Genomic DNA, 25,889 nt, shown 5'->3' with positions numbered 1-25,889 from the left:
TGAATCTTTGGCCTGTCTGCTGTCAGCAGTGGTGCACATTGTGATATGGACATCTGTCCACTGGGAACTGGAAGGACTTTACCAAACTTGTTTCACATAAGCCACGGAACAACTATTAGGTGGTTATAACTTTCATGAACTACAGACCAGAACTGGATTTGACCCTGCAACTTAGTGGGTAAAAGAGCTAGGTGTACATCCTCAGCTGGTATAAATGGCATAGCTTCATTAAGGGCACTGGAGCTATAATTGACGCCAGCTGAGGATCTGCCCCTAAATCAGTCTGATAAAAAATTTGCAACAGAGACTTGATTAAAGTGATACAACAATAAAAACCAAAATCCTCAATTCTCCCTCACAGTCATCTGATATTGCTACAAGTATTTTGATAATAAAATATATATTATTGATATAAATATATATAATTACCTAACAACATAAACTCTTGGCAATATATAAGAATGAAACTTTTACAAAATTAAATTCAGTGAGAGAGGCTGAGAATGGTTTCCAGATAATAAGGTTGGCAAATTTATCCCAGAGACGGCCATTATTCTTCCCAGAATTACTTGTTGCTTTCAGTATGCCATCCGTGAGATTCCTAACAAAACTTAAATTTAGGCATGAAGTCAATAAAAGGTGATTAGGTAAATTCAAATCCTGTTTTGAAAATCCCACAACATTTTAGTGACCTCACAAAGAAACAGCAGGATCCATCCTGTTTCCAAACCAGGAAAGGTCAATACAGATGTTACATTAGCCGTCTGCCCCCTACCTACACTCTCATTCACAAAAGATTAACCAACATCCTAATTTTGATTTGAAATTTGACCCATTCTTCCTTGGATCCAGAAAAAAATGCCTATAGACCTGTGATTTACACCAGTGCAGAAACCTAGAGGATAAATTTGGTGGGTAGATTTCATGCATCTCAAACTTCCTGTCCTATAAAAGGGAAGGGAATATAATATAATTTGACCATACTTTAGGAAGTGCTGGAAAACCTTCCTGTTTGACAAAGTCTTTCCAATGTAATAAGAATGACATAACACTAACATCCCCTTCTACCCAACTTCTCTTCCCCACCTGCAAAGAAACAAAACAAAAGCTCCCATCAAATTCAATACAAACCGTGACAAGCAAAAAAACTCCAACAGATCGATCAACCAACAGACCAAACAAAGTTAACCTTACTCTAAGCAAGTTTTTATGTCCCAAAAATTGAAATGAATCAAAGATGCTATGAAGTCCTCTAAGGATTTTATGATCGCTAGTTGATTTTATGTGATATGTGCTCAGATACCATGATGCTAAGAGACAGTATAAAATCACTTACTGGACAGCACACAGGGCTGGGACTCAGGAGACCTGAGTTCTAGTCCCAGCTCTACCACTGGTCTGTGGTGTGACCTTGTCCAAGTCATTTCCCCTCTCTGTGCTTCAGGTTCCCATCTGTAAAATGGGGATTATGATACTGAACTCCTTTGTAAAGCACTTTGAGATTTGCTGATGAAAAGTGCTATATAAAAGCAAGGTATTATTATGATAGACTCTCAAGATTATGCTTTTCAAACACACATACAAACCCCAGTATTTTCTGTACTCCACAAAACATCGTTACTCTGAGGGCCCTGGCCTCTGATGATCTACTGATTTCTCACTAATTGAGGCTGATCAAACTGCAGATTATAGAATGAAAAAAATTAGGCTCTTGTTGCTATATCCAAAGATATGTCTACACTTGGAGTGGGGGATGTGGTTACCCATGCTAGCTCTGATCAAGTAGCAGCACAAGCAGTGGGAGACACTAGTCACCCCAAGTACGTACCCATCCAAGATGCTAGGTATGTACTTAGGACAGCGAGCTCCTCACATCGCTTGCACTGCTGCAGCTATACGCTATTTTTGTGTGTGCTAGCTTCATCAGAGCCAGTGCAGGTATATGTCCTCGAGCTGGAAATTATACCTCCAGGTCAAAGTGCAGAGATATAGCAAATAAGTTCTGGGACCTCTTACCAGCACATTTATTCCTGGACTGGTGCCACTAAAGGACAAGGGACCAGCAACAGCTTTCAGGTGTAATACTCCATGCCCCACCAGGACTTGACAATAATACTTCGGGACACTTTGTCCAGAGGGGCCTGAGACTCAGACTTTTGGGAGATTTCTCCAGCCCTCAGCACTACTTGCAAAATCTCAGGGTCTTTGGCATGGTGTCCCAAATGCCATGGCTGCATATGCTACGACCATGAAAAAGTGACATCAGCTATTAGTAGAAGAGTAGAGAGATGGGTCTTGCCAAGGTGAGGTATAAAGAAGACTGATTTTGAAGCTTCAAGCCCCACAGTTGTGAGAAATCACTGGAGGTGGAAGACATTATTTTCCTTGTTTAAAATTAAAAATGTCCTTTTGTTTTTATTTCCCAAATGAGATAGACAAATTGAGGTGGGAAGGGGAGAAATGAGGACAGGAGGCACCAAAGGAAAAATGTCAAGCTTTGCACTTTCCCACTGTGGGCAGAAGATGCTAAAGGGGAAAGGAGGTCAGCACAGGAAGAGAGGGAGGAAAAGACTGGGGCAGCACAAAGGGAGGGTGAGATTGGGAGAGAAGCATAGGATTAAGGATATATGAAGGGCTCCTTTAAAAGGGATAAAGGAGCCATTACTACTTTAAGGGAAAGAAAGAGATGAGTATGGAAATTAGTAGAGGAAAAGATCAGGAAGGGGAAAGAAATTTGTGGAGGAAGACAAAGAGAGGTTTGGGAGAGAGAAAAGAACAAATACAGAGAGGCCAGGATAAATTTAGGTATTTAATTTGATAAATAAAGTGCAGTGCATGAAAAAGAGAAAATTTAGTTGCTTCAAAAAAAAACCTCCTCATATATTCTGGGCACTTTCCACACATGTTGTTTGCTGGCTGGGATGTTGATACCCTCCCCCCAAAATTAAAGCCGTTTTAATCCATTGCCTTTCAGAAAGCAGGAGTTCAGCCCAGCAGTCAGGTCTCAATCAGTAATGACCACACACTGGTTTAAGTCTTTTCCCACTTGTGAAATTCAGTATTGTCTGCAGGTTGTCATTTGTCTGTATTATGGATGAATGCTCCAGGTACTTGATATGGAAGAAAAAAATAAGAATTTCATTAGAAAACATTTTGCAGATGAGCTCATTTTAAACTAAGACTTCAGAAGGGTTTTAAGAATAGATAGGGCAGAGAAGATCTCTGAAATAACTACCATGGGCCATCTGATCCGTTATCACAGGGATTTTACATGACAGGTCATGGCAGCATGTCTGGAAGTGCTACGGTCTAGTGGGTCAAAAATCCATTCTTTAGGGAGTGCCTCTATAAAGTGCATGATAGCATCTCTGAAGGAGTCACTGCCATCTACAAGGGAAATATACCATGTCCTCAAACTGATCCCACCTACTGCACCAAACTAAAAGAGAGGATTCAACTCCTTATGGTAGGGATATGTTGACATTAATGGCAATTACACACTTACACCTAATGAAGGTCAGACTTGCTTACCAAAACTACCTCCATCTTATGAATTTAGGGCCTTAAAATGGCTCACTAATTTGGGATGCCCAGCCTGAGACACAGAAGACCTGCTGTGCACCAGTGAAGTCAATGGCAGCTGTAGATACTTGAAACCTCTGAAAATCAGGCCCAACATGCCCAAAAATGGACACCCAAAAGCTAGTCCTAAACCCATCATCCAGTCCAACTGGCCTGTGTGTTTGAGCAGATGCAACTGGGTAAGATTGGTGGTGGGGATCATGTTCCCCGAGCAGCAGAGCAGCTACAGAGCCACTCCATGGAGGCTTCTACAGCCCAGTGGCTAGAGTAGCATCTGTTCCTCCTTTCACAGCCCCCTCCCCATGGGGGACAGAACTTGATGAATGATTAAAAACGCTTCAGGGCAGGGACTGTCTTTTTGTTATGTGTTTTTACAGCACCTAGCCCAATGGGCCCTGAGCTGTGACCCTCGGCAACCCCACAATACAAATAAAAAATATTAATAATCTGTATAACTCCAAATATTTTAGCCCCACCATGGCCAGTCTGTACCCTACTACCATCTGCCCCATTTGCTGCTGCTTAGGGACCGTCGGCTGGAACAATATTCCTTGCTCTTTCCTTGTGTACCTCCCCCATCTTGTCCCTCCCCACTCGCACAGTGGAAGAGTGCTTCTAGGGGAACTTCCTTAGCCATGATGGGCTGGTGACAGTGGTGGGCAAGCTGACTTGTACAGGTGCTTTAGAACAGCAAGGGAAGATCCTGCTGTAACTGGGCTAGTCTACACACTAAGAGTTGCACCTGTATAACCAAAGGGGTGAATTTAAATCAATATCGTTATAATCACCCCTTCGTAAACACTTCTATTTCAGTTGAATAGTGGCTTTCTTGGGTTTAGTTTAAGTCAGTTGGGGACATATTTCTCCAGTTAAGTTCAAGAAAGTCATTCTAAAACAGTCAGGGTGTCCAAAAACGGGGTTGCACCAGTTTAACTATATTGGTTTAAACACGAGGTTAGATTACACTAGTGCAACATTCCTGTGTAGATGGGCCCAGTGGTTCAATAATGGGAAGGCAATTCCTACCTGGACTAGTCAGTCAGTTTTGAAACCTGGTGGTGCTGCGTTGCTGGCTGCTAATGGTGTTGGCTGGCCTTCATTTTGATTTTAAATGTAGACATAACCAGCACAGCAGAGTGTGACGCACGCATGGCACAGCATGACACATAGTACATACAATGCAGACCATAGCTACATTATTAGGGGAAGGCTCTGAACATATCCTCCAGTGGAACACTGGTGGTGATGTAAGAGAAATTATTGTATTTGCTAAATGGAGGATAGGAGAGTGGCTTGATTTTTGGGCTTCATACGTGAGACAATTATAGTTATATATACTGCAGTAGAGCCCAGGAGCACTGATTAGGGCTCCATAGAACAAAGAATGTCTCCAATAAATATTCCACAGGAAAATGGTTGCATTGGAGTCTGATTCTGTTGTTTCACAATGAGGGAAGTGCTCAGCTCTGCCCAGTCACTGGCAGGTGCATCTATCTCTAGTGTCAGGTTTGTTGCCTCTACGGTATCCCAATTTACTCCTATGGATGCCGGTACTTCCAAGGCCACTGCTGTCTCAGTCACTGCTGCTCCCAGTTTCTTTGCGGCCTGTCTTGGCAGGACCCAAAACTGTATTCCTCTTCAAATCTAGCTGATGCCACTGTCCCGGCAGGGGCTGCTGCATCCACGGCACATGCAACACTGATGGCTCTTGTCAGACCAAGGGCCTGGACCCAACTCCCACTGAAGTCATTAAAAGGAAGTCCTGCCCTTGGTTCTAATGTGAATTGGACTGAGTACCAGGAGTCCTGAGAAATCACCCAAAGATGTGAGCCTCAGCCCAAAAGGCTGAGTTGAGGCAGCTCTGCTGCCCATCAAAACACCTGGCAGAGATGGAAATCCCCAGGAAAAAGACCCTTTTGTTATGACTGATCCGTTCTCTCATTCAAAAAAAAAATCATCAAACTTTTGTCTTCGGGTAAATGAGGGAAGAACCATGTGAGACATTGATCACGTTACATGGTTGGTATTTTACGCCAACTAGCACTCACGCGGGCATTTGCTGGCTTGAATCATGAGATGAAGATGAGAATTATACAATGCTGCTATGCTCCTGTGCCCTTGCCTGCCCCTAGTGTTAGCTCTCCCTGGCAGTGTCTAAGAAAAGTGGTGGAGTTTCAGTATCTCACGTTAGCTAAGTCAGATCTAAACTCAACCTTTTCCCTAGTCAAGACAAGGCATGTGCTGTTCTACATGGTGCTGTGTACTCATGCCACGGTGAATCTGACCTTGTGGGGGGTCTAAACATTCTGAGCCTGATTCTCATCCACTGGCACCTTGCAGAGGCATTTATGTGAGTGCAAAGTAAGTGTGAAACACTACCATTGTGTTTTGGGAGTGGTTTTGTATCCACTGAGCACTCATTGTGCACAGACCACACAAGGGGTAAGGCACTGCAGAATCAGTCTACACTCATGCTGTTCCATGTTCCAACAGTGTTTTGTCACCATCTCTGCTCAGTCTGCATACTGTGTACATACCGAAGCCCTGCTGCCAAAATCAGAGTGCTCCCTTTCCTTCTTCTAGCCGAGGGCACTTCCGGCTCAAACCCCTCACGTCTGCTGCTGCCATTGCTCCTTGTGGCTGTGTTGTTCCATCATTTCCTCTCTTGCCTAAAATGCACAATATATATTCCTTCAGCAGTGGAAGGAGCATTTAATTATTCTATTTGGTGGACAATGGTCATTGCTGGACAGTGACACCTAGGGTTCAGTATATGTGTTATTGCATTCACCTGACACGAGCTACTATGCTAGACACCAGTTAATCTCTTAGGAGGCTATTTTAGACTCCAGTCCAGCTCACATGGGGCTCGTTGAAGGAGTGGGCCCTTAGTAAACTAGGCAGCCACACGGTGCTGTCATTCCACATCCTTAGTGCTGCCGCTACCCTCAGGGTCCTTCTGATCAAAGTTCACATTTTTAGCATGCTATTTCCACTGTAAGCTTTCCCAAATCTGAATGTTTCTACTTCCCCCCAAAACGGGATCTCTGAATACAATTCCTCTATCTTCGGATTCCGAGTGGCAGCCAGGCTGCATGTCCCTAGTTAATATGCATAAAGTTCCTAACCTGCTATGAAAGCTTTTTACTTTTTAATATAGCAAAAGAAAAAAAATCACACAGAAGAAAAAAACATGTTTAACTCGTATTCATGTTTTGATACCACACAACTGAAAAATTCATGAAATGAAAGTAAGATGAGCATGATTCGGTCTTGATTATGAGTTTTCTAGCCTTTTGTGGACAAGGTTATGTCACATTTGCAACATTATTTGTACTTTGGGGTGTCTGTCTGTGAGTGTAGAATACAGCCTGGCAAACAGCCTTGCAAGTACTTGTATAGTGGCACTCACTGAGATCCAGTAAGCCTGCAGGAGGCAAGCTGCCTCACTGAGGATCAGGAGTCTTTCATGACAGCAGCTAGCTTTTCTCTCTTTAAAGCACCCAATCCTGCTCCCACTGAACTCCATGGCAGAACGGTCATTGATGCTAAAAGGATCTGGCCCCCTTGGTGATTACAGATGACGTCCATGTATTCAGAAATTCTCCCCTCCCCTCCCCTCTCCCCCAATTCCAAACCACTCAACGCCAACCAACAATTATGCCATCTGATCACTAAAAATAAAATAACTTTTCTTCTTTGTCTCTGGATATATTCGTTCAGGACCTATTTTTTTCTGCTGTTCAGTGAGCCAATAGGAAGAATATTATAAGTTCTGGGTGTTTAACAAACATCATGACATCCCCCACACCCTCAAAGAATACAGCAGCCGACCAGCAGCTTTAACATCAGTTGCACCAATATTTTGATTAAAATTAAGAATAAGATTTGTATTTATTCAATTGGTTTTTGTTATGTGAGTTTTCTCATAATTGCCATGATAACATTAAAACCTAATTCATCTTCTGTCCAGAGGAGGAACACTGTTATATTTTAATGGATATTTTTAAAAATATAAATGACATTAAAATCCCTTATGAAAGACTATTATAAATGTTGTCTGTATTAATCATACTGTGCGTGTAACAAACAGGGGCCAGCTGCTGCAGCCATTACTCCTGTTGATGTCAATGGGATTACATAAGGATTACTCATGGGTGTAAGGGTTGCAGGATCAGACCATAGTAGAGAGTTCAGTTCCCTGATAGTAACACATCTTTCAACATCTCTCTGTAGACCAGAATTAGACAGAAAATATATTGGTCATGTGAAACCAAAAACAGGTAGAACAAAAAGGACTGTGGTACCTCTGAACAGAGAAAGGAGAGATCTCTAAAAAGCCCTGCTCAGTGTGATTAATCAGGGCTAGTTTAATGTCTGAGTCAACAATAGTTCCCATATTAAGTGTTTGCCTAGTGTATGGGTATGCTTGCAGTAATATACTTGTGTGCAAAAATCAAACATAAAAACCGATCACGTGCTCACAGCAGGAAACTGTGTTAGGCTTTATTCAGTAAGGTGTAAGGCATTATCATTTAGCTCTTCCACAGCAGGAGGAAAAATGGTGGCACAGAAGAGAACTATCACATCAGACACACTCCGGGGGTCTCTTTTACCTACATTGTTCCTCTCTCAAATGTAGCTCTTTAAATTTTAAATAGAAAAAGAACACACAGAAACATTGTGCGGTAGAAAAAAAGTCATAGTGAAAAAAAAATGAGGAAAACATTTCCCATTAAACAAGGTAAATACTCTAAAGTTCACATCCTACTTTGATGTGTGCAGTGTGTGCCTTTAAGACTTAAAGGAACACCCACATCAAAGTGTTGTCATGAGAAGCTGTTTTTAGTACAGATATGGCCAAGTTACACAATGGGTTTTATGGTGAATACTTTGTTAAATAAAAATTATTACTGACCATGACAAAAAAATAAGCTGTAGAACACATTTAAAAAATGTGTTTGAATTTAAAAATATATTCAAGAAAGAAAATATCACAGTGTATTTTCCTGTTTTTATAGTGAATTAAGCACAAAATGTTAGTACAACCTTCTACTTTTTAAAATTTTAACACAAGTTAAATACACTTGGCAGTGCACAAGAATCCAGAAATTAAAATAAAGATAGATGGAGAATAAAAAAGGGTAAAGAACAGGTTCTGAGAGTCTTTATTAATTGTATTAATTGTATTAATTAAAAGATTTCTTCTGGAAGAGCTATAGCTGAGGAATTAGTATATTTAACTCTGATCTGTACTGTGTATGCAGTCACATTGTTACTATGCTTTTTAATTCCTTCCACTTCATGTTAGTGATTAAGCGTCTTAAGTCTACACTTAGTCAACAGAGATTTTGCCACTGACTTCAATGGAAGAAGGAATGGTCTCTAAATTATCTAGCATTGTTCACATTGGATCAGATTATTCCTATTCTCTGCTTCGGTGTACAAGTGAGGTAGGAGGGTGGGAAGGACACAGGCTGTTTCCCCTGCTTGTGCCCTCCATAGTTTTCCACTATAGGGTTTCTTGCACTGTTCTCTGCAGCTTCTGGTACTAGCCATTGTCAGAGACAGCGTATTGGACGACATGGCTCATTCAGCTGATCCGGTGCAACAATTCCTATGTTCCTCAATTGCCATTTCTGCACTTGAGAAGAGGGGCCACCCCCGTATAGCACCCAAGGTCACAAACCGCCCCCAAGAAGGCAGGCTGATCATCCCCCCTTCCTCCCAAAGTTTGCATGACAGCAGAGCTAGCCAGGCAGAAACATCTGAAGGGCTGGTGCAGTGCCAGGGGGCTTGTGAAGGGATTGTGCCCGAGCCCATAATTGAGCCTTTTAGGAATCCCTGGACAGGGAGTTTCGAGAGGCTGTGCCTGCCATTCTCATCCATAGGCTGAGGTCAATGGCAGTTAAGTATCTAAATACCTTTAATGATCTGGGTCTAGGTTTACAAGCCATTATTTTATTTTTCTATTAAATCTGCATACAACAGGAACTAATCTTTTTCAAATATCATCCCATAATTAAAGAAAAAGATCAAAAATGATAAATTCACTATTTATCTAAGAGAGTAAAAAAAAAAGAAGTTTTCCTAAGAGACATTTGGTCAGAGTGCAAACAGGAACTGTCAAACCCACCTCCTCGGGTATCAAATTCTGAATTAAAAAAATATATCCATTAAACAAAGGTTTAAAGATAAATTATTTAAAAATGCATTAATAAAACATTATGCAGTGCTGGTTACAAAAGAAATACCCTACAAAGCCAGGCAATCATACTGTTAGATACCTTCCCTAGCCATGCTGAAATCATAGAAGAAGAAAAAAATACATAAACCACTTTATGTAGCTAGGTGATGTATTATTTGATAGAGAACTCTTTACTGTGAGTGTCCATTAACTGATGCTTACACTGTAACTCATAGTATATGACATCCACATGAATCTCAAATGAATTCACTACTATCAATGCCGTTTGAATGAATTCTGTGTGGATTGGGGCTCTTTTTTGAACAGATGCAATCTGTTCATGTATGATGGGCTACTTCTGAATTGAAGGGGCATCAAAGTACTGGGTACAGAGAAGACACAACTTGTAAGTGAATGTTTAATCTCGTGGAATAGGGACATCAGAAGACTTGCGGGCAGAGTACAGTATATAAAGAAAACAGAACGACGAGAAAGGAAGAAGCAGCTAACAAGAAAAATAACAATGGCCTGACTTCAGCAATAATATTTAAAAGGGGAACAACAGGAGTGTGTGCACACAGAGGGAATTTTGTTATTATTTACTGGGAAGAGGAATAAAAAAACTAAGTCAAATGCTGAGCTATAGAAGGAATTACATGGAACAGAAGGAGAAGGAAAAGCCTTATGGTGTCTGTAAAGGTTAGAGAGAGATTGAAGACACCTTGGAGAAACAACCTTTGAGGTAGACTTATTGTGGCCCAAACATAAATATAATAAAAGGTCTAGGGAAGGCAAGGGTAGAATTTGATACAATCTATCACACCAGAGAGAACAACTTGGGGCCCAGTTCCCTATCCTTGCACAGCAATCTCTCTCAGTGACTATGCGCCCCCACTCAGGAGATGGAAACAGAAATGTTTGTGAGAGAAAGTAACTAGACAGAGGAACAAATCAAACAATGTCTGCTTCCTCACACAATATGTGTAGAAAGTACAATTCGAAAAGGAGCAAAGTCTTACAGGTAGGATCCAGTCCTGCAAACTCTTATCCCAGAAGTCAATAGGCATACTTGCTTGGGTATGGGCTACCTGCAGCAGTGAGGATTCATAGGGTTCCAAAAGGTGATCACACTCCCCCAGTCTGGGGCACCAATGTAAGTTCAGACAACTCTTCTGACTGCCACCAGCCTGCATCACTTCCTGCCACAACCAAGTTCAGACAGCTCTTCCCTTTTCACCAGCCTTAGCTCAGTCTTGCCTTGATTAGGTTGCAGCCTGCCAGCCATCATCCAAGTCTAAAGATCATGCGGCTACTTCATTATTTGTTCCACTGCCCTGGCTGGGTCAGATATGATGATACAGAACTGCATGTAATAAGTTTAATGAATGCATCACAACCCATGTCCCCTCACTAACCCTCCCAGTAGCTTTACATGTTGAGCAGCTGGGGTGACAACAGAGAATCCAGTGTTATCATGCAGGAGGGAACTCCTAGAGACATGGAACAATTGCCTATAAACACCCTCAGAACTCCATCCACCTTTGCTAAAGCCCACAAGCAAGTTAACAGAACCACATGATTACCGATTTTTTTAAAAAAACCAACAAACTGCTGACAGAAGAATCAACATGAACACTTTATCTTCATCCATTCTGGCAGGGTATAGCTCAGAATTCAAGCTATAAAATGCCCTAATTTAGTTCGGTTTGTAAATAGAATGAAAGAGAAACCCAAAAGAAGAAAAATACAAAATGTTTATTCTCAAAAACAATAACAATCCGGAAAACCTGAAGAAGAGTTCTGCGGCACTGGAAAGCTTGTCTCTCTCAGAAGTGTGTCCAATAAAAGATACCTTATCCACCTTGTCTCTCGCATGTGACTGAAGATCATTTGGGCCATCTAGCAACAGAGATGCTAATCCAGAGCTTCAACTAGTGCAAATTCAAGTAGCCCCATTGACCTCAATGAAGCAGCATCAATTTATACCAGCTGAGGATCTGGCCCACATTAAAAAATATGGATGAACATGAAAATATGAAAAGCAATGAATGGAAAGAAAGAGGCTGATACGTGAGGTAACTAAAGCTTCAGTTATATCATAGGACTGGAGAAACTACAGAACGAAGTGAAGGGTTTAATTATTGCCAGGGAAAGTAAAGATAGAATAAGAAAGTCTGTGCAAGAGGCTGAGATAAACACTAACAGATGCTTCAAATACATTAGGCCAAGAAAGCAATGGCCCAATCCCCATGCAGTGTGTGGTTGTTATTCCAGCATAGTAGCTAGAAATAGTAGCTGCTATTCCTCTGCGTTTTCTTTAAAGAAGTTAAAAGTTACTAAATCCACCCTCAATAATTCTTTTACACCAGTTTGGGGTCAGCAGCAATGAGCCCTGATCTGCACTGAGCACGGGGTGTAATGGTCTCCTTGTGCAGCTATTTCACTCACATTCTCACACCAATCCGATCCAACAGAGAGATGCCAAGAGCTTAAGTGGTGCAGAGGCAACATTCATGGGCCCTCCATACCTAGGTGAATTTAACCCTGAAAAATCAGATATAAGAAAGGAAGACAATGAAAAATAAAAATGAAAAGATAATGAGCTCTTAATGCTGTCCATATTCAGAGTGCAACGGCATGGGTGAGCGGGTGGTATATGGTGGGTATACTGCTTGTGGGTAGCTTTAGCTCTTATTACGCAGACAGCAAATGCCATAGACTTGGATTTGGATGCCTGTAAAGATAGGAAGGGTACCAGATAGCCGATATTTTAAAATCTTTTGGGGGTTTGCTGCAACCAAAGAAGAGTATATAGTTGCTGAACCAGAAACTACCTTTGTTCTCATTGCTGTGCTTTCATATTTTTCTCTTTATAGGTTCTTCTTTAAAGAGTCTTTAGTTTATCTTAATCTCATATTCCTTCTCCCTTTTCCTCTCTCTCTCTCTCTCTCACAAGTCCACATCTCTGATTACAAAACCACCTCTGAATCAGTTTCTGGGATATACTATATTCTGATGATTCACAATCTGGCTCTAAAGTATCATTGGAACTGCCGCTGCTGCCACTTGTAACTCATGCTGCCAGTTCTTTAGTTCAAGTTATCTCTAAAACAGATCTCCTTGGTCTTTGAAGAATTTGCTCAATGGGAGAAGAGGAAAAAGGTAGACGGGAAAGATGTTAAGCTCCACTACTGACATGGCTCAGAAGTAGGACTAGTTTTCGGAGGTTGACTGCCAGACACACACGAAAACTGAAGAGCATGTGAGATTGGACCCTGGTGATAACTCCCTTTCCAGTTCAGACAATTATCCTGATTCACTACCGTGTTACTCCAGTTTTAGGCCAATGTAAAGCAATAGGTTTCCACCAGTGCAAAAACAGAGGACTGGAGTGGTGAACAGATCCAATATACACAGTATAGTGGTAGATCAGTGATATCCATTGTTTCACTCTTTTGTTTTCACTCCATTGTTTCACTTCTGCCACAAAGGCACAAAATCAGAGATACCAGAAAGTTCTTTACCCTGTCTTCTCTCCAGAAAAGTACAATATTTGTGCCAATTGGGCTAATACTTTTTACAATTGTTTTCCATGTTTCTTTTTCCAAACCCTCGGCATCCTTCTTAGTCAGTCAGCTAGCCATAGTCTTGGGGAGAGACGTGTCAGTCTTCCCTCAGACAAAATCTCCTTGCAAGGAAAATAAGCTGAAGATTAGAAACTGCCATAAAAATAAAATCTGATGTAAAGAAAACATTTCAAAGCTTTTCACAGAGAGTTCAAAAAGTTCCCTTAAGACTTTGAGCAGTTTGCCACTGACACCATCATCGGAGTCAAAATCATCTGTTTCACAATGGGAACTAAATGCTGACAGACATTTTTTTCCCTTCTGGTAACATGAGACTATCATCTCCTATATTCAAATGTACCTGAAAATCCATCAAACCAATGGATTACTTCTGCAGTCCTTGCTCAGGCAAACTTCCCATTGAAGTAATTAGGTGCTTTGCATAAGTAAGGTCTTCAGGATAGGAACCCAACGTAATCTAGTTAGAATTGTTTTATACTGTATTTTTAAAAATACATTAAATGATTGAAAAATGAAATCTGGGGAAAAAATCTAACCGTTCCACAGTTAATGTTACATTCAAAGGTAATTACTTAACACATGCAAAGCTCAATTACATACCCTACAATTCTCCCACTTTGTATAGGCTCCTTTGCTTCTACTTTAAATAAAAGAAATTCTTTTCATTTTGTCAAGAAAACTTTTCTCTACCTCACTACTGCATGACAAGGGAACAGATGGCAATTTAAGGAGAGAATTTATGAGAGCCACAATCTTAATGTTGCATAAAGAAAAGAAAAAGACTCGCATCAAAACCACTGACAAATGTACTTGCTAATATTAATGCACTCCCCATTCATCCAATATGCTTCCTAATTGCTTTTCTGTACATAATAATGTGGCACCTGCTGCTCAACATTGCAAACGCATCAGGATTTCTCCAAAGTCAAACAGCTCTGCAACTGGCCCTCTCCCAGTGATAAATGTAGAGCACTGTATCACGCACAGTTCCTGTCAGTGGCATAATTAAAATTTTATACTTACAGAAAAAGATAGTAAACAATCAGTTCTTAAATGGATTCACAAGAGGAACTCTTGTTACAGCCAACTTTATAATTAGTATGCATCATGTAATGCTAATATATCCATGACAAGAAAATAGAGGGAAAATGTAGAAAATCGGGTTGTTCTCTTTAATGCAATATTAAACTAAAAAAAAAAATTAAAGCAATCAGACTATTGTTATTTCACTTTTCCATTTCTGCTCTTCATTCCCTGTTGAAAATAGCTGTGCACATTTTCCAGTGGAATGACAGTCATTCCCTTGTGCCGCATCTCCAGAATTTTCAAACAACCACTAGTATGGGTCTGAGCTTTATAATGTTTATTCATTTTAATTTTACATCAGACCAAAAAATATATATTTTTTTTTTTACAGACTTAGGGCCCAATCATACAGTTCTTATTCTCAGGCAAAACTGACACGGATATAAAAAACATTAAAATATACTTTCATGCTCACCTGATAGACCATTATACAAAATATGGCACACAATAAGCAAAACACAAGACTCACATTGCGTGTCCTAAATGAGCACCTCAACCTGATAACTTTAAGCAGAATTGAGCTCCATATGCTGTACATTTTATCTATTTAAATCTGCTCAGATTATGAACATCCAGAGCCAGAGCAGAATATATATCTATATTTATAACACACATTGTATTGCACAGTGTATATATATATTATGTTATAATCTGAATATTTGTAAGCAAATTTCAGTATATACATGTGTAATATTATATATACATACAGTGCATATATTTTGCGTGATACTTATATTTTATTTACATATATACATGTATTTTTCCTGATTTTCTATTTTTCTCGGTGGTGTTACAATATTATTATTCAACACAATTGTTTGGATGATATAGATATGTAAAATCTGTTCTGGCTAAGTACAGAATTTGCTACTACATAAAGACATATTTGAGAGCTGCAGTGCTGTAGTGCCCAAAAGTTTAAAACAATATTGAAATTCTAATACATTTGTAACTAATTCAAACTGTGTTTTATTATTGAATAAACTAGTTACTGTATTTAAGAAAAAAGTATTTTCTTCAAAGGCTCTACTATTTTGTTGATTATCATTATTTTAATGGTATTCAGAAAAAACAGAAAATCAGGAAAAGTTATATTATCCTATAGCCTTTAAAAAAAAAGTAGTAGTTAAAAAACCCCCCAACTTTTAATCACAATCACTGAAAGCACAACATACCAAACATTTGCTTTTGAATTGGGTATATATGTGCTGCCAGGATGGTGATTCAATATATACCCAATTCACAAAGAATTGCTAGTAATCTGCTTAGAATACAATAGCTAAAATCTAAATCTTTATCATCACTTAGTGTGATCATGTGCATGCCAAAAATTAAAATACTTTTCTAACTGACTGATACTGTATGACACAGAGGAACGGGCTCCTGAGATGCGAGCAGACCAAAAGGTCTGAGGGATGCTTGTGTGTGCCCCGTGTTCTTTTCTCTGTGCTTTTCAGACAAGAATTGTGGGAACCATCCCCACTTATTCCACATTTTTATTGAGAAATGCTATTTCTTCACATGAATACAACATTTTATAAAAAGTCCATGAATTGTTCAAGAATTGGCAAACATGAACAACAATTAATCTGTTTATACATAAACATATTCACCATCCCAGCTAACTAGAACTATCAAAAGCTGAATTCTTACAGGCAAATGAAAACTCTGAAGTCAGGATCCTGCCACTTACTCTCAGAAATGCTATTTGGGGGGGGGGGGTGGTCAAAATCTTGAAGGTCTATAACATAAATAATAATAATAATAAAAAAAAATGTCTACATTTTTATTGCATGTAAATTCCAGTGGGTGAGGCAGACATTGGGGACAGGGTAATTAGATGAAGTGACCACCAATTAATTTGAATTTTGGTAAATCCAATTTCTGGATTAAGAATTTGCAAAAACTGGTCAATTCCACTTTTAGTAATCTGTGAGAGTAGGAATATATAAACAAAAGACATCTAGCAACTCAAAAAGGGAACAGTGATCTCATCCAAGGACTCGGAACCAAGGTTAATGCCAGAGGGGGAAACTGATTCATAGTGCAGTGGGCCAGTGTGAGGTCCTCAGCACATACAGGCTGTGATGGGGGGGACTGCAGGCAGAGCCATTCCTAGGATATGGTGAGTCGGGGCGACCGCCCTGCACCCCGGGCCTTGCGCTTTGAGTGGCCCCGCACTTCGACATCACAAGAGTTGCCAAGCCCCACCCTAAGAAAGAGCGGAAGTACATCCAAAAATGCAACCAAACCCGCCCAATTGTTTTTACTGCAACCAAGATGGCGGATTTTGCATTTCCGGCTCCACGCATGTGGTGCCGGAAGCCAGAAATTCAGGACGCTACCGGGCCCAAAACACACTAAAATGACCCACAATGTTAAGGGGAGCCCACACAGTGTGATTTGCCCTAGACCCCACGCCCTCCCAGAGACAGCCCTGACTTCAGGGAGAGTAGGTATCTACACAACTCCAGGTGATGGGTAAGGAGACTCTGTGCTGGCCTTCTATCTGTGATGTGGAAAGCCACAAAGGGGGCGTGGAAAGGGCAGGCCAAAGGAGGGGCCACCGATTTCCAAGTATGCATATCCCATTGTCCCAACACCGCATGCAAATAGCTCAGAGGAGCTGCGCCTGCTTTTCTAGTTTATAGGCAAAATTATGGCCTGAGTCAGGGGACTGGATTTCACCCCTCACTCACCAAGACTTCTTTGCTTTACTGGTACAGAGCCTGAATGCTATAATTTACGTGGGTGGAATAAACTTTGGTCCTGGAGCATTCTCCTATCGAAAAGGATACCGTGGGCCAAGTTCCTACCTGAAGTAATTGCACTGAAATCAATGGAGTTCCACCAGAAGTAAATTAGTCCACTCAATCAAAGGAGAGACAATCCCTTTTCACGACCACCCCAATCCTGCTCCCACTGAAGCTAATAGCAAAACTTGCACTAACTTCAATGGTGTAGGATCCACCCTTATATAAAGATTTCCTGTGATCTCCAAATAAATAAATAATAATAATTAATAGAACTGTATTCATCAATAGACAGAAAAATGCATGTCATTTTCCGTTACTGACATGAGTTTTTCTAAGTGAACTAGAACAGGCAAGGAATAGCATTCCTATGTAAACAACAGGGAGTGACACTAAAATGTTGGGGGCTTTTTTTTCCCCTCATAGCAAGATCCAGCACAGCAGGAAACATTCTATTGTAATGCAGATTTCTTGGATTTCTAGCAAAATCCCTTTTCAGTGCCCTGTACACTGTTTGAAAGTGTCATCAGACAGCACTTGCAATTCTATTAAGCACCATTTTATATTAACCTAACTTCCATAACCTACATAATATAAAACATAAATATTAATATATTATAGTTATTTCACTGTATCTAATTAGCTTTTCATTGTTTTAACCTAAGTGCAATATCATATCATGTTCTTCAATCCTCCAGTACTAGATGTACTCAGCACAATATGATAAATGAAAACATGCTTTAAGCTAAATTAAAACAGATAAAATCTGTTTTAGCAGAAGGCAAACTGAACCCCTCAATGTCTGGTGAGGAAAATTTTTTTTTAAATCTGATAATATGATTTTATGCACTGCAAACTTCTTCATGTAAGAGTTATGTACTAAAAAGCCCCAGACTGTACCAAGTGTGGCAGCCTGCCTGCTAAGCAGGACAAGCTGATACAAACACATTATCCCAGTACTCCAGGAACCACACCAGCTGCCCACTGAATTTGAACCAAATTCAAAGTCCAAATCTTGATCTCCAAAGCCCAGAATGACTAGACCCAGCCTATTGTACGGACTGTCTTGCTCTCAGTGACCAGGACTTACGATAACATGCAGTCCCACCATACTAGGGGCTTTTCTTAAAGGCTCTGTTACTGGAGTCAGGTGGTTACCAGAGAATCCCAGCTTCTTGTTGTTTTTAATGTAAGTTTCTAACCTAGAAAAGCTTGAAAATGTGACTCCAGTATAACTAAAAGCTCAGAAACCAGAAGACAAATAAAAGCACAAATGCTTTATTTTTTAAAAATTCTCATAATTTTTGGGGCCTGATTCATGATTCTGTCACAAGTCACACAACATCTGATGTTTTTCTCCCAGTTTCAAGGATTGATGGAATTACATTAGAATCTCAATTTATAGAAAAAAAAAAAAAAAAGTACATTTCTAGACCTCATGGTTGCACAGAAAAGGTTGAAAAAGTGACCTGAGTACATGCTAAAGGCTCAAAAACCAGAAGGCAAATAAACACCAGAGCAAATTTACTCTTTTTAAAAAATCTGATGTCTGTTGGGCTTGACTCATGATTTTTGAACGCTTAGAGTTGGCAATATTGCAAATGCAATCATGAGTAACAATGGAACTTTTCAGCAAGGGTGGCATTTGGAAAGAAAAGGAGATAGAGCTTTCTTCGCAGCTGAGCCATCACAAAGTATTAGAAGGGATACAAATCTTGCCACATTTAGAACAATATATAAGACCCATCTCTTCACTGTACTACAAACACCTCCTAGGTGCGGGAAGGGAAAGACAACGAGGAAAAAGAAAGGCAAAAATCCCAATCAAGAGATAACACTGAAGGAAAACAAGATGAAGAATCTTTTACTACTTGCTCGGAGAAAGAAGGAATAACATTAAACCATGACTTTGTTTTATGTACTCAGGTACTCAGACCCTGCTTCAGGATAGCACTTTAGGTATGTACTTAGGTCCCATTGGAGTTGCTGAATGAAACCTAAGCTATACCTTTCAAGTTAAACACACATACATGCTCTCCTTAATAACAGTGAACTTAAGCATATGCTTATATTCTTTCCTGAATGAGGGTCTCAGATCTCACAGTACAGTGTAAATAAATGTGAAGATTAGATTGATAGGATGGATCAGCACTGAAGGGAACATCTGCCACTTGCACAACTGCTTTGTATATGGCATATTTTCAAAAATATCTGCGTTGACTTTTGTCAAAACAAATACATTCATATTTGTATTATTACTTGTTAAAAATAAGAATACCTTCTCATCTCCTTATTTATTTACTCTTGCTCACCTCAGGAAAAAATATTCATTTTGGGAGAACTGTTTTGGATTTAATCCATATGAAAAACAGAACATGCATTCTATGAACACTAGAAAAATACAGACTTTTCATGTCTCCTAAGAGTGATTTGTTTGTGTCTGAAGGGTATAAACGGGTATACAAGTCTTTTAGAAACAGGATTCTTAATCTCTAATCCTCATATTGAAATATATTCAAAATGATGCCATGTTGCCATGGTAACTACTCTTTATAAACAGTGTAAACATGAAGACAGATCTGCACAATTTGTATTACAATAACTTGGGATTCGATCCTGAGAAATCTCTCTCTCATCCAACTCAATGGGAAAGGGACCAGTCCTTTACTTACACTTTTTCTCACTGAATATTTGTGAAAGTTAATAGAAGTTTCCTTTCTAATCTGACTTTTTCCCTATCAGAGTTGTACCCCGTTCAGGTATATTAGAAGGGTTTGTCTACTTATTTGTATCTTACAAAAAAAGAAATAATGATTCACAAATCATATTTTAATACACCAGGAAGTACATTTGACAATTTTCTGCACATTACTCACAAGTCGTGGTCAAAAATTAAAAGAATTGCAAATTTACCATTGTTATATAATACAACTACTACATGTGGGTAGATCTAGCCAGAACTATATTCTATTATAAGATAATTATTCCAACATATTACAGAATAATTATATCACATGGCTTTTCAGGGTATTTTAGATGGAAGGTTTCACATTTTGTCAAATAACATCTTGTAAAGCAATTCAGCTATCCTTTAAAATATTGTACCGGTAAATAACTATACAATACTTTAAAATTAACATATCTGTAGATTTCAAGAAGGTGTGTTTTTAATGTTATTATCATGTCGATGTTAAATATATTACCTGCTATATATCATTTTCTACAGGCTCTGCCATTAACTCCATAACAGCTGGTGCTAAATGCACTAAATTGTAATATAATGGGCTTGTATATTGCTAGCAATTACAGAGTTAAGTTGAATAAATCCTCTGAGTACAAAATAAGTGTGCTTTCCTCTTAATAATAAATTAAAGATGACACCTACCTTAATTTAAAATTTCCATGGATAATATATAAAAATCAGCAACAAAAACAACAACAAAAAAGCATTGCAATTGAAATCACATCTCAAAATTTGCTTTGTTTTACTCCATCCATTTCATATATGTTTATGACATCTGTCACCTCAATATATTATTTAAACTCCGATTATGCATTACTGGGTTATGAAGCATATGATAAATATACTGTTAAAGTTGAAAATCTTAAGATGTGAAGTGAATGCTGTGTATTGCTGTTTGCTTGTTATATGGTATTGCAATATAAATGCTAGCATATTAGACCCTCATGTCATTTTAGGAGATAATTCCACTGCAGACTCTGATTCAGGAAAGAACTTAATTTTAAGCATGTGCTTATGTCCCACTAGAATCCATTCAACTTAAGCACATGCTTAACATTAAGCATTTCCTTTACATGCTTTACCAAATAAAGATGCTTTCCTAAATTGGAGCCATATATAGAAATTTCTAAAATTTTCATCTGATATGGACAATTGCAATATCATTCAAAATGTGGTTCTGGGATACATGCATGTAGTCAGAAAACTTTAGATCAAAGAATTCTTCTAAAGTTAATTTTTAAAAATGACTTTTTAGGCATTTTCACTAATAGAACAGGATATATAAATTAACCATAAATTAACTATAATTAGCTGTACTCTGTTGTAATTCTCTGAGTCACAGTTAGAGCACAATTCAAGTTCTGTGAATATTTATGCAACTTTTTACATGAATTTGCTTTGGCTCTGTTCACACCTTTTGGGGCTCACTTTCCCCAAACATTTGATTGATTGAGTTTGAATGGTACAAGTCACTTGCCACACTAATCCCTATTTGTGATTTTGTGGAATCATAAATTCACTTGTGCATGTATTCATGCCAGAAGTGCATATGGTCTCATACAATCAAGGAACAGAAATAATACAATGTGACTTAGCCAATCAATTACAACTAAGTAACCAAGTTTAATTTTAAAATATTCACAGTCAAACCATGGCAAGGGTGGGGAGAGGGGAAATTAAAATAATATTAGTCAAATAAATGCAAACAAAAAACACATTTGAGGAAACGCAATCTGAATGGGGATATCCTATATGCTGAAAAAGATGATACATTTACTGAATAAATTATTTATTGAAAGTTATCCCCTCAGCTAGACACAACCCAATAATGAGCTTTCCAGAAGGCAATAACAGAATCAAGGGTTGGCTTTCTGAAGGAATACTAGAAGGTCAATAATGGGATCAGACCAAGGATATATTCATTGACTGACAAGAAGAGAATAGTATTATCCTGACATGAGAACAACCAAAACCCTGGTTTACACAAATTAAATTTACGTACAGTAGGACCAAATCCAATGGCTGGAGGTTGAAGTTGGAAAAATTCAAATTAGAAATAAGATGCTAATTTATTACAGTGAAGGTAAATAAATATTGGAATAGATTACCAGAGGAAGTGGTGAATTCATCATCACTTGGAATCTTTAATTAGAGCCTAGATGGCTTTCTAAAATATATACTGTAGTTCCACCACAAGTTAATGAGCTTGATACTTTTCACTTGTAGAGCAAGGAAGAATAACTCTCTCCTCCACAGGAATTGAATGGTGAAATTCTATGGCCTCTGTAAAACCGAAGGTCAGACTAGATGATTACAATGGTCCCTTATGGCCTTAAATTCCATGAATGTCATGGGATCTACCAGAGCTGTGCAGGCCATCTGGATTCCACACATGTGAAGTCCTACTGAGAATCCAAGGGAAGAACACTATTCAGGGGTAACCACATAATAACGCCTATTGCGCTGCCAGTCCACTCCCTCAGAGCTATACATGAGTCGTCCCCACTAACACTTGGGGATAAAGTAAGGATGATTAATAAGTGACATGACTGCATGAGGGCATTATACTATCCCACCTGACAACTGTCATTTAGGAGTACAGTGTTAGCATCCATCCTGCAGAAGGGCAACTTTCATAGGCTATGTCTACACTGTTGGCAGCGAAGTTGCTGCCATCAGATCGACTTATCTGTATTAATTGAGCGGTCCGTGAAGACCTGCTCAGTCGATCCAGAAGTCAACACTATTAATCCACCCCCGCATGTGGCATAGTACTGCATTGATGGGAACACAGTTCCCATCATCGCAGTGCAGTGAAGGCGGCGCGCAGAAGAGAAGCACAGCAGTCGACGGGAGTTACGCAAGTTTTTTGCGTAGTTTGCGTAACTCCCGTCGACTGCCGCCGAATAGCCGGGGTAAATGTAGACCAAGCCATAGTGCCTGGAAGGGAGACATCTCTCTGCTCCCAGAAGATCAATCCAATCCACCCTCTACCTCAGTCAAAATATAATTATATCTTTCTTCGCCTAATGTTAGGGACCCCCTTTCTTTTCCCATGGTTACAGCACAAGGTTAATGCCACCCTAGAAATGGAGAGGTCTCCATATTCCCAGCGGAGTGAAGGAAAGAGTCCAGGATCTGCATAGGGCTCTCAGGATAGTGCAGAGATCATATCCATGGGTCCTCCATCCACTTCCCACAGCCCACTCCTTAACAGCTCTGCACCTAGAGCACCTACGTATTCCCACAATTGGTTGACTAGAGCTTGTCAGTGAAATATCAAGAAACCCAAATACTTTTGCTGAAAACTAAAATATTTAGATTAAAAATGGTGCTTCAGTGCCTCATGGAAGTTGTGGTTTGGGTGCCTGATGCTCCCATTCTCATCTATGAGCCAGGCTCTCGGGCCATACTACATTTTCCATGATGCGCCATTTTCTCCTCTTTTGATGAGGGGAAAAAGTGTGTCAAAGGAGTCTCTTGCCATGGCGCATCATGGGAGATTTTTCAGGTTTCAGCAGAAAACTCTTTGGATGAAATATCAAAACATTCTATGGAAAGACAACACTTTGTGTGAAAAATTTCATTGAGTCGAAAATCCAATTTCTATCAAGAAACAGTTTAAATGGAAAAATTTCAATCAACCCTAGAGTTGGCCCATGTGCCATCTAGTCACACAGCCTTCAGGGGTTTGTGTGCCCCTTGTAGTAGGATGTGTGGAACTGGAGAAAAAGGGTTAGGCTTCAGGAGAAGCCTAGGCTGGTGTACCACTAGGGTCCATCAACCTGCCGCTGCAGGATCGTTCCCTATTAAACACTTACTAATGTTTTCTTCAGTCCAGTTTTAAATGTAACAGGCATGGGACTTCCGCTGCTGCCCAGTGCTCAGCCCAGTAACTCAGTCAGGATGCTGGTTACTGGATTTGCCCCTCAGTCTGCAATGTTATTTCCATTGTGAGTTACTATTCAAACTCAGAGCTGAACAAGAGATGAGTCAGAACCAAAATCCTAGATCCAAACACCGTGAACTTCAGAGAAGTTCAGATCTGGGGGGCATCTTCCTTGCACACAATCCAACTGGCCAAGAAAGCAAGAGTAGTTTTACACTCTTTACTGTCCATTCTAGCCTATGGTTTGGGGGCCAAAAACTAATGAATGGTTATCTATCTTAGCTTCCTATATGTATCCTCTCAGCATGGCATCTGAACATCCAACAATGAGGCAGGAGCTGTGTTGTTATCCCCATTTTACAGAAGGGGAATTGAGGCACAGAAAAACTAAGTGACTTGCCCAAGGTCACAAAGAAAGTCTGTGGCAGAACATGGAATTGAACCTGGGATTCCCAAATCCCAGGCTAGCACCCCCTGGGCGGTCCTTCCTCTTTAGTGAGTAGTTGAGACAGGGTCATGTACCACAAAAGAGAAAAGCTGCAGCAGAGGAATTAACTAGCTGCTGGCCAAAGGGAAGCTTACATGCTCAGATATCAAAACTGAGAGAGAAAAAAACACTCAAGCACAACAGTAAAAGCTATTCAAATGTTTTAATGAGTCTTATGGTAGGAGCAATGGGTATGAAATAATATGCCCCTCATGAAAGTCTCATACTAGTCCTTAATAGTTAGAGATTGGCTTAAAGCCTGAAGCATGAGGTTTTATATCCTTCCCAGAACTCTATTTTGCATGGAATATTATAACCGTACAACTATAATCCTTTCAAAACATGGCTACTAAGATCACATTTCTTGTTCTGAAGACATCCTCTGCATGCTGCTTCTTTGAAATCTCTTCACTGGCTCCTCCTGTATCACCACATCAAATTCAAGTTTCTTGTCCTCTCCTTGATGGCCCTTCACAACTCTGCCCCTGCTTGCTTATCTAGTCTCATCTCTTATTGCATCACTTGCTGCCGCCACAATTTTGACATCTATGCCAGCTCCTGGGTTGATCTGTAGGGCCACTATCCTCTCCTTCAAATCTCTCCTCAAGATCCCTCTTTGCCACAATACTTGTGAGAAATCACTTAATTAATGATGATTACGTTGAGGGGCAGATGAGGATAGTTGGGGAAATTACTTCATCTATTTATAATATTATAATGGTTTAAATGCAATGTATATTTAAGTGATCTCCTACCGCACATGTGAACCCCTTATGTTTACCTATCTGTTCCAACTTGTATTTGTCTTAGACACTCTGGTTACCTTCCCCACATCTGAAGAAGAGCTCTGTGAAGCTTGAAAGTTTGTCCTTTCCACCCACAGAAGTTGGTCCAATAAAAGATATTACCTCAAGCACATTGTCTCTCTCATATCCTGGGACCAACATGGCAGCAACACTGCAACATATAAAAATGAATACATCTGGATCCCTCTTCTTACACCATTTGTTTGTCACTTGTCTTCTTACACTGTAAATAGGGCAGAGCAGGAACTGACTGTACATGTGGGTTTATACTGTATCTAACATAATGGAGCCGTAATCCTGATGTGGACCTCTGAGAATTACTGCAGTAATAAAGAAAAATAATAATAATGGTAATAATGTATAGATAGCTAGAGAGGAATACATAGAGATACAAATGTATAGATGTATGTATATACAAAATTCATACATAGACACTATCTATACATAATATGCACATACACACTATATGAAATTGCATGAGGGAATATTACTATTATTATTATAATAATAAATGAGAGGAAGCATATAGTATGCCTTTTGTAGGTGGTTGTGTGCATGTTTTATTTTCTTGTGTTACAGTGACTCATGACTAGCTATGACACTTGTCCATATAGCAATCTCTCTAATCAGCATAAAACAAAGTACACACCACCCCTTAAAGGCATGTTTTTCATTCATTCCATAGGACTGGAATGTGTTCTAATGCTTCTGAAGGGTTTTAATAAATATGAGTGTGTATGAAATGCTGCTGCTGATTCAATTACTAAAT

At 39.5% G+C, this 25,889-nt stretch overlaps 1 long non-coding RNA gene across 1 annotated transcript in view; it reads right to left on the bottom strand.

The window, feature by feature from the left end:
• Positions 1 to 2,777: 2,777 nt before the first annotated feature.
• The window catches only part of LOC137164565 (uncharacterized), a 103,214-nt gene continuing 80,102 nt past the window's right edge, over positions 2,778 to 25,889 (bottom strand). The window contains exons 2-3 of the long non-coding RNA XR_010923117.1: positions 6,120 to 6,251; positions 2,778 to 3,110 (exon numbers count right to left, since the gene is read on the bottom strand). This is a non-coding gene — a long non-coding RNA (uncharacterized lncRNA). The remainder of the gene's footprint in view (positions 3,111 to 6,119; positions 6,252 to 25,889) is intronic.

This window comes from Emydura macquarii, unplaced genomic scaffold, assembly GCF_026122565.2.
Source record: "Emydura macquarii macquarii isolate MOO-44397 ecotype Brisbane River unplaced genomic scaffold, CSIRO-AGI_Emac_v2 contig_2676, whole genome shotgun sequence".
In the NCBI taxonomy this organism is placed as follows: Eukaryota; Metazoa; Chordata; order Testudines; family Chelidae; genus Emydura; species Emydura macquarii.
This window is presented reverse-complemented; position numbering and strand designations above follow the sequence as displayed.